This window comes from Leopardus geoffroyi, chromosome B1 (genome assembly GCF_018350155.1).
Source record: "Leopardus geoffroyi isolate Oge1 chromosome B1, O.geoffroyi_Oge1_pat1.0, whole genome shotgun sequence".
Taxonomy (NCBI): domain Eukaryota; kingdom Metazoa; phylum Chordata; class Mammalia; order Carnivora; family Felidae; genus Leopardus; species Leopardus geoffroyi.
The window spans coordinates 28463374-28476653 of NC_059327.1; the positions used below are offsets into that span (position 1 = coordinate 28463374).

The following is a 13280-nucleotide window of genomic DNA, read 5'->3' on the forward strand; positions in this document are numbered from 1 at the left end:
TTAATTTCTTTTGGCACACCTGGGTGGCTTAGTCGGTTAAGCGTCCAACTTCAGTTCAAGTCACTATCCTATGGTTCGTGAGTTTGAGACCCGTGTTGGGCTCTGTGCTGACAGCTCAGAGCCTGGAGCCTGCTTTGGATTCTGTCTCCCTCTCTCTACCCCTTCTCCGCTCACATTCTGTCTATCTCTCTCAAAAATAAACGTTAGGGGTGCCTGGATGGCTCAGTTGGTTAAGCGTCCGACTTCGGCTCAGGTCATGATCTCACGGTTCGTGGGTTCGAGCCCCGTGTTGGATTCTGTGCTGGCAGCTCAGAGCCTGGAGTCTGCTTTAGATTCTGCGCCTCCTTTTCTCTCTGCCCCTCCCCAACTCATGCTCTGTTTCTCTGTCTCAAAAATAAACAAACATAAAAATTTTTAAAAAAAAAACGTTAAAAAAATAAAAAAGAACTTATGGCGGAGTAATATTTCATTGTGTGTTTATATTCCGTTTTATGTTCATCTGTTGATGGACACTTGGTTTTTTTACCACTTTTGCCTATTGTGAATAATGCTGCAGTGAACACTGGCTTAGAAATATCTGCTCGAGTTCCTGTTTCCAATTCTTTTGGATATATATCTAGGAGTGGACTTGCTGGATCATGTGATAATTCTGTTTCAGTTGTTGAGGAGCTAACTGCCCAATCACATTGGTAGCACTGTTTTACATTTAACCAGCGATGTGGTAAGACTTCTAGTTTCTCCATATCTTCTCCAAACAATTTTCTTCCTCTTTCATATAATTCTTATTCCTAGGTGATGAAGTGAAGTGATATCTTATTGTGGTTTTGATTTGCATTTCCTTAGTGACTAATGATGTTGAGCATTTTTTTCATGTGCTTATTGGCTATTTGGTATATCTTCTTTGGAGCAATGTCTGTTCAAGTTTTTGCCCATTTTTATTTTTTTAAAGTTTATTTATTTACTGAAAAATTTTTTAATGTTTATTTATTTTTGAGAGAGAGACAGAGTGTAAGTTGGGGAGGGGCAGAGAGGGAGGGAGAGAGAGAGAATCCCAAGCAGGCTCCTCACTGTCAGCGTGGAGTCTGATATAGAGCTTGAACTCATGAACTGTGAGGTCATGATCTGAGCTGAAATCAAGAGGTAACTGACTGAGCCACCCAGGTGCCCCTATTTGTTTTTGTTTTTAGTGGAAAACACTTTATCACAAAGTGATTGCATACTCAGGAAATATCTGGCCTCACTGTGCTAAATCAATGCATTCGGCTTGTCCTCTGCAGCCTAGTATCTATTTCCACCTTCAGCCATCTTTAAATGGGACGATAAAGGACAAGAGAGTAAAGAGCTGGATATGTTAATAGTCTTAACAGCATGGTGGTTGTATTCTATCAACTTAGTTGGATCCGTTCAGGTAACTTTTTTGTTTCCCTGTACAAGTCACAGTGCTTAATGAAGACTGCTGTGAAAAGCACTATTTTCCATTTGCACACAGCTTCCATATTCCCTGATCCCTCTGCACGGTTTTTAACAGTCACCCTTTATATTCAAAGTCTGCTTTGTATTGTCTTTCTCTCAAAGAGTTTTAAATTTCCTCCAAAAGTCCTAGGTGATCAGAAGCTACAGATATTTTGTAGCCACATCTACCCCTATGACTGGAAAAGGGAGAAATTGATTTTGTAACAGATACACTGAGAAATCAAATCCAGGATTCACTTTGTTCTTAAAACAGAGAATGAAACCACTGACTACCAAATGTGCTTTGATAGCTACTTTTAGTTTCCAAACTTCTGTTTCACTTTCCCAGATTAATTCAGTATTAAGTTTCAGGAAATAAAATAATTATGTAGTTAAACAGAGATACAAACAAGAACTGTGTTTACAATGTACCAATCTATTAAAATCAACAATAGACATAGATATTTAGAACTAAACCCCCAGCCAAGTAGACTAGCACTCACCATTTGCCTAAGCCCCATCCAACGACCGTAAACATCCTGTTGGAATCTGCTCCAAAAACAAAAGCTTTACCAACCAAATGTCAAAGGAAACAGGTAGTAAAGACCTATTTGATACTAGTAACCAGTGGTATCATTTTCACTATTTAGGGTTTAAATACAAGTAAATGTTGGTATTTTTTCTTTTAAGTTGGCACTATTATAACTTTTTATTTGGTAGTTTTTAAGAAGTTCCCTAGGTTGCTGGTTCACATAGACTTAAATTTTCTAGCCATAGCCATCTGAATTAAAGGATATAAGTAAAGACATTCTACTATTCAGAAAAAAAAAAAAAACAGCCAAATTTACTATAGTTTACATGAAATGCTATTCCCCTCTCCCCCAAACTATGAATCACATATAATAAAAGCTGTGATAGTCCTGATGTCAAGGTTATAAGATTTTTCTAACTCTGTAAATCATGTAAAGAAGAAAAGTTAAGGAAAGTATGTTTTCAGCACTAAGAATATTTTAATTAGGAACAGAGTTAGGTCTCTCTTGAAAGGGAGAGTCGTAATAGCTGGTCACATATCTTAAGTTCGCTGAAGAAGTTACTACTTCTTGCCCACTCAACAGTGGAGAAAAGGGTTTGATCAGCCATTGTGCACATAAACCCAAACGTGCTCAGCTTTTTGTGCTTGCTTTAGTTAGCTTGCTCTTGCTGCAAATAGGCCATGACTTTGGCCTGGACTTGAGGCTCATCTGGTTCACACTTCACGAGTTGGAGTATCAGATGTGGGATGCTTGCTGGGGAGCTTGTCTGGTAACTGTCCATGGAGGAATATAACCCGTTACTGACTCCCGTGAGCTGGTGTCAGGGTCTGGGTACTCAGACTTGATGGCCTGGCTAGGGGACTAAAGTATGTTTGGTAACCTTGCGGGCTGCAATGAGGTGGCATTGTCATGCTAATGGAGGATGTTACAAAGGGACTTCTGCCATAGTCTGTAGGAGGCAAGGCCTTTGGAGGCCTTTGGAGGTAAAATGCATGTTCTGAATTGCAGAAGAGATTCTGAGCTCAGAGGGCATTGTTTGGATCACGGGAGACATGGCTTCTAGCTTAAGTCCACTGGCTCGGATGAGGGCTTTTTTCTGTTTTAGAGACCCATCTGTCTTGTACATTGGCCCAGATTTATTCCTTCCCCTGTGCATTTGGTTGGCCCTTTACTGCTTCTAGCTTCATTCCAACACAGAGACATTTTTTAAATTTTTTTTTTTTCAACGTTTATTTATTTTTGGGACAGAGAGAGACAGAGCATGAACGGGGGAGGGGCAGAGAGAGAGGGAGACACAGAATCGGAAACAGGCTCCAGGCTCTGAGCCATCAGCCCAGAGCCTGACGCGGGGCTCGAACTCACGGACCGCGAGATCGTGACCTGGCTGAAGTCGGACGCTTAACCGACTGCGCCACCCAGGCGCCCCCAGAGACATTTTTTAGATTGACAGTAAGAACAACGCTTTCTCTTTCTCTGTGTTTTATCAATTTGGCAGTTCTGGTGTTCTATACATGTGTACCTTTTATTATTTTGGACTGTGCTTGAGAAACCCTTTGCAGCTTTCACAGGTGAGGAGCCCATAACAGCATCCAAACACTTTATTGCCACACACTGGACTGAGCTCTTCTTGATCTTCATCATAGGAGTAATTCAGCATTTTAAACTGAGACACTTGCATGTTTTCCAGCATCTGCCCCTGTTCCCCATGCGACTGAGCCAGTCTCAGGGCTTCAGTCCCCACTTCGGGCAGCATGATAAGGTGGCTCTGGGTGGAGATAGGGAGTCCTTGTCTGTCCAGAAGCCCAGCACCTCCCTTTCCTGCCTCATTTACACCTCTCGTGTGTCCAAGAGCAGTCCTTCCAGCCCCAAGGGTGAGGGTGCTGGGAAGAAAGGGGAAAGATGAGGAGAAAAGGGGAGGTGAGTAGGACAGAGGAAGGCTGGGATGAGGGGTGATGACAGTCCCTTTGCCCATTTTTAAATTGAGTTGTTTATCTTTTTGTTATTGTGTTGCATGAAATCTTTGTAGTATATTCTCTTTATTAAACACTTACCAGAAATATGATTTGCAGATATTTTCTCCCATTCTGTGGATTGTCTTTACACTTTTGGATAATGTTCTTTTATTCATAAAAGTTTTAAATTTTGATAAAGTTCAGTATATCTATTTTTTCTTTTGTTGCTTGTGCTCTTGTTGTCATGTTTAAGAATTTGTTCCCAAGTCCAAAGTCATGAAGATTTACTTCTATGTTTTCTTCTAAGAGTTTTTTATAGTCTTAGTAGCTCTTATATTTGAATCAATATATTTTGAGTTAATTTTTGTATATGGTGTGAGATAGAGGTCCAAGTTCATTGTTTTTGCAGGTGGAAATCCAACTGTCTCGGGGCGCCTGGGTGGCGCAGTCGGTTAAGCGTCCGACTTCAGCCAGGTCACGATCTCGCGGTCCATGAGTTTGAGCCCCACGTCGGGCTCTGGGCTGATGGCTCAGAGCCTGGAGCCTGTTTCTGATTCTGTGTCTCCCTCTCTCTCTGCCTCTCCCCCGTTCATGCTCTGTCTCTCTCTGTCCCAAAAATAAATAAACGTTGAAAAAAAAAAAATTAAAAAAAAAAAAAAAGAAATCCAACTGTCTCAATATCATCTGTTGAAGAACTTCTTTTTTCACTGAATGGACTTGGCATCCTTGTCAAAAATCAGTTGGCCATAAATGTAAGAATTAATTTCTGGAAGCTCAATTCTGTTCCACTGATCTATATGTTTATTCTTATGCCAGTACAACACTGTTTTGGTCACTGTAGTTTTGTAGTATGTTTTGAAATTGAAAAGTGTGAGTCTCCAACTTTATTATTTTTGAAGACTGTTATGGCTATTCAAGGTCCTTGGAATTCCATAAGAATTTGAGGATTGGCTTTTTCATTTCTGGAAAAAAGGCTGTAGGAGTCTTGATAGATATTACACTGAAGCTGTAGTTAGTTTTGGGTAGCATTGGCACCTTATCAATGTTAAGCATTTCTGTCCATGAACATGGATGTCTTTCCATTAATTGGTATCTTTAAAATCTTTTTCAGCAGTGTTTTGGAAATATTCAAGTTTTTCACCTTCTTGGATAAATTTACTATTAGGTATTTTATTTTATTCTTTTAGATGCTATTATAAATGAAATTACTTTCATAATTTTTTTTCAGATTGTTCATTGCTAGTGTGTAAAACACAGCCGACTTTTTGTGTATTGATCTTGTATCCTACAACTTTGCTGACTTTTCTTATTAGATCTAGTGGATTTCTTGTGGATTCTTTGGGATTTTTGTATGTAGGATCATGTCATCTGTGAATAGAGATAGTTTTAATTTTTCATTTCCAATTTGAATGTTTATTATTATTATTTCTTTATGTCTAATTTCTCTGGCCAGAATTTCCCAAACAGTGTTGAATAGTAGTGGTGAAAGTGAATATCCCTGCCTTGTCCTTTTTTTTTTTAAATTTTTTTAAAGTTTATTTATTTTGAGAGAGATTGAGTGGGGGAGGGGCAGAGAGAGAGGGAAAGAGAGAATTCCAGGCAAGCTCCACACTGTCAATCTTTTCACGACGGAATATATTAGCTGTGAATTTTTTTAAGTGTATTTATTTATTTTGGGGGGTGGAGCAGAGGGAGAGGGAGAGAAAGAATACCAAGCAGGCTCAAACTCATGAACCCTGAGATCATGCCCTTAGCCAAAACCAAGAGTTGGACACTTAACTGACTGAGCCACCTAGGTGCCCTGCTTTGGATTTTTGATAAATGCCTTTTAACATATTGAGGAAGTTCCTTTCATTATTAGTTTTTTGAGTCTTTTTTTATCATGAAAGAGTGGTGGATTTTTCAGATGTTACGTGTGTGTGTGTGTGTGTGTGTGTGTGTGTGTGTGTGTGTGTGTATGTGTGTGTGTGTCAACTGAGATGATTATGTGGTATTTTTCTTTCATTCTATTGAAGTGATACATTTGCACTGATTCATTTTCTTATGTTGAACCACCCTTGCATTCCTGTGATAAATCTCACTTGGTTATGGTGTATTATTCTTTAAATTGAATTATCTTTTAACAGAATCACTTTGGCCACTGTTTTGGGAATAGATTGTAGAGACAAGGAGATAAGAGGTAATGTGGCTTGAACCAGGATTTTAGCTATGAAGGTGGTGAGAGAAGGTGGATTTCAGCTTTATTTTGAAGGTAAAATTTTTGCTGCTAGATTGGATGTGAAGTGTGAAAGGAGAAGAGTCAAGGATAACTAAGGTTTTTGGCCTGAGCAATCACAAGAAGGATGGAGGTGCATTTACTGAGAACTGTAATTTATAGAAGGAGTAGTTTGGGGAGACTTTTATACATACCCACTGTGATTTGCCCATTAGACACTCAAGTATTTAGTAAATAATTGGGCATACAAGATTGAAGTTCATAGGAGTGGTCTAGGTGGTTTATATAGGTTTGGAAGTTGTTAATGTGCTATAGATAATTTTAAAGCCATCAGACTGTTATCTTCAAGGGAGTGAATGTAGAGAAGAGAATGAAAAATTCTATGACCTGAATCTAGAATACTATAAGGTTTAGAGATTGGGGAGTTAAGGAAGGACTAGCAAAGGTACTGAGAAGGATTCTTACTGATACAGGTGGAGAATAATTGTCACAGATGCTTAATAAAGTGTTTGAAGAAGGATGATGTGGGGGTGCCTGGGAGGCTCAGTCGGTTAAGTGTCCAACTGTTGATTTCTGCTCAGGTCATTATCTCATGGTTTATGAGCTCGAGCCCCGCATTGGGCTCTGTGCTAATGGTGTGGAGCCTGCTTGGATTTCTCTCTCTCTCCCTCTCTCTCTCTGCCCTTACCCTGCTTGTATTCCATCTCACTCTCAAAATACACAAGCAAGCAAGCAAACAAACTTCTCAAAAAAAAAAAAAAAAAAAAAGAAGGTGGATATGACTAATTGTGCTAATTGTGTTATATGTGGCTGGTGTATTGAGCCAGATGAGGACTGAGAATTGACTGTAGGATTTGGCAGCATGAAAGTCTTTGGTAAACTTAATATGAGCCCTTTTGGTGGAGTGGAGTGATACAGTGAGTTTAAGAGACAATGGAAGGAATAGAAATTGAGACACTAGTGTAGATGACTCTTTTGAGTAGTTTTTCTATAAAGGGGAGAAAAAGAATGGAGCAATTAGCCCAGAGTTAAGTTTGTGTTTTTAAGATGGAAGAAATTGCAGTATGTGTATATACTGATAGGACTTTGGGACTTTTCTGGTAGACTAGTAGAGAGAGCAAAATTGGTGATTTGGGAGAGAAGTGAAAAGTGCCCGTGAGTAGATGAGAGAGTATGGAATCTAGTACACACATGGAGGGGCTGGATTTAGGCACACAGATAGCTCACAGGAGATATATAAATGTATATGTATCTATCTATACATTTATATATATTCTGTTTCTCTCTCTCTCTCTCTCTCTCTCTCTCTATATATATATATATATATGTATGTGTGTGCATATATGTGTGTCTATCCTGGTACCTATGTCAATATTGATGTCAATGTGTACATGTAGATTTCTCTGCCTCCTTAGTAGCATGGGCAAGTTCCCAATTCCTTATTGTGAGAGATGTATACTATAATATATATACATATATATATATATATATATATATATGTATATATATATATATGATTGCATACATCATATGTTATTATAGATTTTATTATATGCATATATATACAGATACTATATATATACACCACCTATATACATATATGCATCTACATCTATATGTAATCTGCAGTTGGCAGACATAGGAGAGCTGAAGGTACAGTTCTAGTCCAAGTCTGAAGGTCTGAGAACCAGGAGAGCTGATGGTATATGTTTCATTCCAAATCTGAGTTTAAAGGCAGGAGAAGACTAATGACCTAGCTTGACTGCAGTCAAGCAGAGAGAGTGAATTTTTTCGTACTCGACCTTTTTGTTCCATTTAGGCCTTCAGCAGATTTGAAGCTCACCCACATCAGGGAGAGCAATCTGTTGTATTCCATCTACTGATTGAAATGTTGGGGCGCTTGGGTGGCTCAATCAGTTAGCATCAGACTTCAGCTCAGGTCATGATCTCAGGGTCAGTGGGCTCGAGCCTCATGTGGGGCTCTGTGCTGAAGGCTCAGAGCCTGGAGCCTGCTTTGTATTCTGTGTGTGTCTCTCTTTCTCTGCCCCTCCCCCACTGGTGCTTTGTCTCTGTCTCTGTCTCTCAAAAATGAATAAACATTAAAAAAAAAAAGCAAATGTTAACTTCATCTAGAAACACCCTGACAGACATGCCTAGAATAATTTTAACTAAATATCTTGGCTCAGTGTGGCCCATTCAAGTTGACACAATAAAACTAGCCATCATGGCAGAGTATATGGGCATAGATACAATTATGTGAATACATTTCAGGGTAAGGACATATGGAAGTTCTTTTTTAATTGCTTTTATTTTCAGTGAAATCTGAAGTAAGGTGGTCAGCTGAAAGTGAGGATGGGGGAGGAGATATGATAGGTTTAAGCAGAGAGGAAATGATATGAAATAGTTATTTAAAAATTTTGTTTTGAATGTTTATTTTTGAGAGAGAGAGAGAGAGACAGCGTGAGGTGAGAAGGGGCAGAGAGAGACGGAGGCAGAATCTGAAGCAGGCTCCAGGCTCCAAGCTGTCAGCACAGAGCCTGACACAGGGCTTGAACCCTTGAACCATGAGATCATGACCTGAGCCAAAGTTAGACACTCAACCAACTGAGCCACCCAGGTGCCCCTGAAATAGTTATCTTAGAAGGAGAGGATAGGAAATAGATAAGTGAAAAGTTGTAGAATTGCTAGGAAGACATTTGGTGGTCATAAATTTAAGGTGAGACCAGTCAGCATGGTTGGGTTTTTCACCTGCTGCATTCAGTTAGCTGCATAGGTACAGGCATAGAGTAGGCAGAGAATTTGTTTTCTTCAGGCAGGGTGAGAGTTTTAACAGGAGAGAATAATGAAGCCAAAGATGCACAATGAAGTTAAGGGAGTATGAAAGTAAGTGGTTATAATTTTGCAATTTAAACTGCTCAAGGAGGAAGTAAGGACTACCTGGTGGTGAGGAGAGTGGAAAAGTAGGACGATTGGATTATAGGTCCTACTTGGATCAAAGGATTTTTTGAATTGAATTTCTAAAGGGAATGAACTTGGAAAATAGGAGGTGTTGATTAGAGAATGAGATGCTTAGAATTGAGATTATGGAAGGATTCAGTCATTGGTAATGACATGGCATCCCTATGGGAACAAATGAGCAGAGCAGGGTGTAGGCAAGACAATTGGAGACCTACTCAGAAAACTGAGAGGCACTGTCTTTGGAAATTTTGCATCAAACGTTGTAAGCCCTTGGACAAGTAGAGAGGAAAAGAGGTAGGATGTAGATATAAATGATTATAATACTGATGGTGATGGTGATGGTCCATTAACATGCAACTCAAATATCACCAACTTGTTCTATACCCAACACTGAAAAGTTAGATATTGAGTTACATATGGATATATTGCAACTCATAGTCAACCCACCACGCCTTCATGGACTTCTGTTCTTTGACCAAAGTGTTCTTATAAGAGTGGCAGGTGATGGATGGCATCTTTTCTTAGTTGTTAATTTGAAGTCTTTCACCAAAGGCTTCTGTAGGAATTTTTCCTGGCTTTCTGTGTAGTCTTCTTTGCCTTGTCTTCTCTCTCAGGGTTGTGAATAATTTATTGGTGGAAAGCAGGCAGAGAGGTAGGAGTATTCCATGACTTAGCAATTTCATGTCTAGGAATCCATCCTATAGAAATAATAATATGAATGCCTAAAGATACACATAAGGGTGTTCATTGACCATTATTTGTGATAAAACTTGTAAGTAAACTGTCATCAATAGGGAATAGTTAAAGAAATTATGATAAAGAAAATGGAATTCTGTATAGTCTTTAAAAAATCAGTTCAAGAAGTAGTATTAGATTTTATTTATTCCGTCCCATCAACAGGGATGTTATCATTGCAACTAATGAAAAACCCAAGTCAAACTGGCTTTAGCGATAAAAGTTTAGCTTATTTAATTGATATATCCTAAGATACAGTGACCTGAAGGCAAGTTCAGTTAGAGCTCTGACTATTTTTTCTGGCCCTGTGCTTGACCCTTTTCCATGCAGAAGGCAAGAAAGTGCTTTACTTTTGGAGCAGTTTCTTGTATGGCTGTAAGATGGCTGTGTGCATCAACCATGGTGATATATTTCTTCCTTCATGTCTAGCTGGAGCAAAAGCATCCCATCTTATACATTGTAAAGAGAATCCTGAGGACCACTTTGCATTTGACAGTTATGGACAAAGGATGGAGACCAGAGAACTGAGACCTAGGCTTTAGTTCCTGCCCCTGAATTGGTTATATGGTAAGGGGAATAGAATTTCCCCACTGATCTTAAAACAATTGGGTTTCATTCCTGGTACTGGCGATGAGGTTATTCTCATCGAAAAAACTTTGCTGTTAACATTGGCGGGGGGGGGGGGGGGGGGGGAGGGGAGGGCGAAATGGGTTTGTTACTTCCTTCTTTCTAGTGTTAAGGTAATCAGCCTATTTTTGCTCCTCTCATTCATGATTTTATTAAAACCATGAGAATTTGTTTATCCTCAGCATCCCAAGTTGGAAAAATATAAGTCACTATTGATTTCATTATTTACAGAGGCTCATATTACTCTCAGATTGAAAGAAGGAGGTAGATAAGAGGGAGGGTGGGAGAGAGAAATATGGTTGTTGAGAAACAAATTATAGAATCTTAAAACTCTCCCTTCACATACCTGACCTCAATTCCATTTTTTTCCCTATAGGGATCCCTGTTCACTGATACATATCCTTCTGGATTGTTCTTTGCATTTACATTTTGTATTTTAAATTTTAAATAGAATTTCATTTTTATTTTTATAAGTTTTTTTAATGTTTGTTTATTTTTGAGAGGGGAGGTGGAGAAGGGGTAGAGAGAGCGAGGGAGACACAGAATCTAAAGCAGGTTCCAGTCTCTGAGCTGTTAGCACAGAGCCTGATGCAGGGCTCAAACTCATGAACTGTGAGATCATGTCCTGAGCCAAAGTCTGACACCTAACCGACTGAGCCACCCAGGCACCCCTCATTTTGTATTTTAAAATTTAAATGGTAACTACTACTTATACTTAGTTTTTCCTGTTTGACTTTACGTATGTTAATAGAACTTGTCAGTAGTTCTATTGTATTTTTTTATGAACTTCTTATTCTGTATTATGGATGTGTCATTGTTTATTTACTTTTAAAATTTAGATTCAAGTTAGTATACGTTAACATATAACGTATTGGTTTCAGGAGTAGAATCCAGTGATTCATCACTTACATTTAACACCCAGTGCTCATCTCAACAAAGTTCCCTCCTTAATGCCCATCACCCGTTTAGCCCATCCCCCCATCCACCTCCCCTCCAGCAACCCTTAGTTTGTTCTCTGTATTTAAGAATCTCTTATGGTTTATTGCTTCTCGGCCTTTTGGCTGAGATCAAGTGAAGAATCTCATGGTTTGCCTCCCTCTATGTTTTTATCTTATTTTCCCTTCCCTTCCCCTGTGTTCATCTGTTGTGTTTCTTTAATTCCACATATGGGTGAAATCATATATTTGTCTTTCTCTGATTGACTTATTTCGTTTAGCATAATACATTCTAGTTCCATCCACATTTTTGCAAGTGGCAAGATTTCATTCTTTTTGATTGCTGAGTAATATTCCATTTGTGTGTGTGTGTGTGTGTGTGTGTGTGTGTATGTACACCACATCTTCTTTATCCATTCATCAGTCAATGGACATTTGGGCTCTTTCCATAATTTCGCTATTGTTGATAGTGCTGCTATAAACATTGGGGTGCATATGCCCCTTCAAATTAGCATTTCTATATCCTTTGGATAAATCCCTAGTAGTGCAATTGCTGGGGCATAGGGTAGGTCTATTTTTTGTTGTTGTTGTTGTTAATTATTTTTTTTTCAATATATGAAATTTATTGTCAGATTGGTTTCCATACAACACCCAGTGCTCATCCCAAAAGGTGCCCTCCTCAATACCCTCACCCACCCTCCCCGCCCTCCCACCCCCCATCAACCCTCAGTTTGTTCTCAGTTGTTGTTTTTTTTTTTTTAATTTTTTTTGTAACGTTTATTTATTTTTGAGACAGAGAGAGACAGAGCATGAACAGGGGAGGGGCAGAGAGAGAGGGAGACACAGAATCTGAAACGGGCTCCAGGCTCTGAGCTGTCAGCACAGAGCCTGACGCGGGGCTCGAACTCATGGGCTGTGAGATCTGACCTGAGCCGAAGTCGGCCGCTTAACCGACTGAGCCACCCAGGCGCCCCTGTTCTCAGTTTTTAAGAGTCTCTTATTCTTTGGCTCTCTCCCACTCTAACCTCTTTTTTTTTTTTTTTTTCTTCCCCTCCCCCATGGGTTTCTGTTAAATTTCTCAGGATCCACATAAGAGTGAAAACGTATGGTATCTGTCTTTCTCTGTATGGCTTACTTCACTTAGCATCACACTCTCCAGTTCCATCCATGTTGCTACAAAGGGCCATATTTCATTCTTTCTCATAGCCACGTAGTACTCCATTGTGTATATAAACCACAATTTCTTTATCCATTCATCAGTTGATGGACATTTAGGCTCTTTCCATAATTTGGCTATTGTCGAGAGTGCTGCTATAAACATTGGGGTACAAGTGTCCCTATGCATCAGTACTCCTGTATCCCTTGGGTAAATTCCTAGCAGTGCTACTGGTGGGTCATAGGGTGGGTCTATTTTTAATTTTTGGAGGAACCTCCACATTTTTTTCCACAGTGGCTGCACCAGTTTGCATTCCTACCAGCAGTGCATTTTCCGCATCCTTGGCAACATCTGTTGTTTCCTGAGTTGTTAATTTTAGCCAATCTGATGGGTGTGAGGTGGTACCTCAGTGTGGTTTTGATTTGTATTTGCCTGATGGTGAGTGATGTTGATGATGTTTCATCATTTTGCCTGATGAAAAGTGATGTGAAAACACATGATCTTTTCATGTGTCTGTTAGCCATCTGGATGTCTCCTTTGGAAAAGTGTCTAGTCATGTCCTCTGCCCATTTCTTCACTGGATGTTTTTGTTTTTTGGGTGTGGAGTTTGAGTTCTTTTTTGGATATGTCATTTATTTAGGTGTTAATTTACCCTACTAATTACTTCTAGTATTTTTGTTATTACAGACTGATATAATGTATACATCTTTGTGCATG

At 39.3% G+C, this 13280-nt stretch overlaps 1 protein-coding gene and 2 pseudogenes across 4 annotated transcripts in view; 2 read left to right on the plus strand and 1 right to left on the minus strand.

Annotated features, from left to right (window-relative positions):
* WRN (WRN RecQ like helicase) overlaps positions 1 to 13280 on the plus strand; it is a 154340-nt gene that overhangs the window by 1885 nt on the left and 139175 nt on the right. The window lies entirely within an intron of this gene.
* On the minus strand, positions 2333 to 3957 carry LOC123596335 (annotated as a pseudogene).
* Positions 11514 to 11653, plus strand: LOC123596664 (annotated as a pseudogene).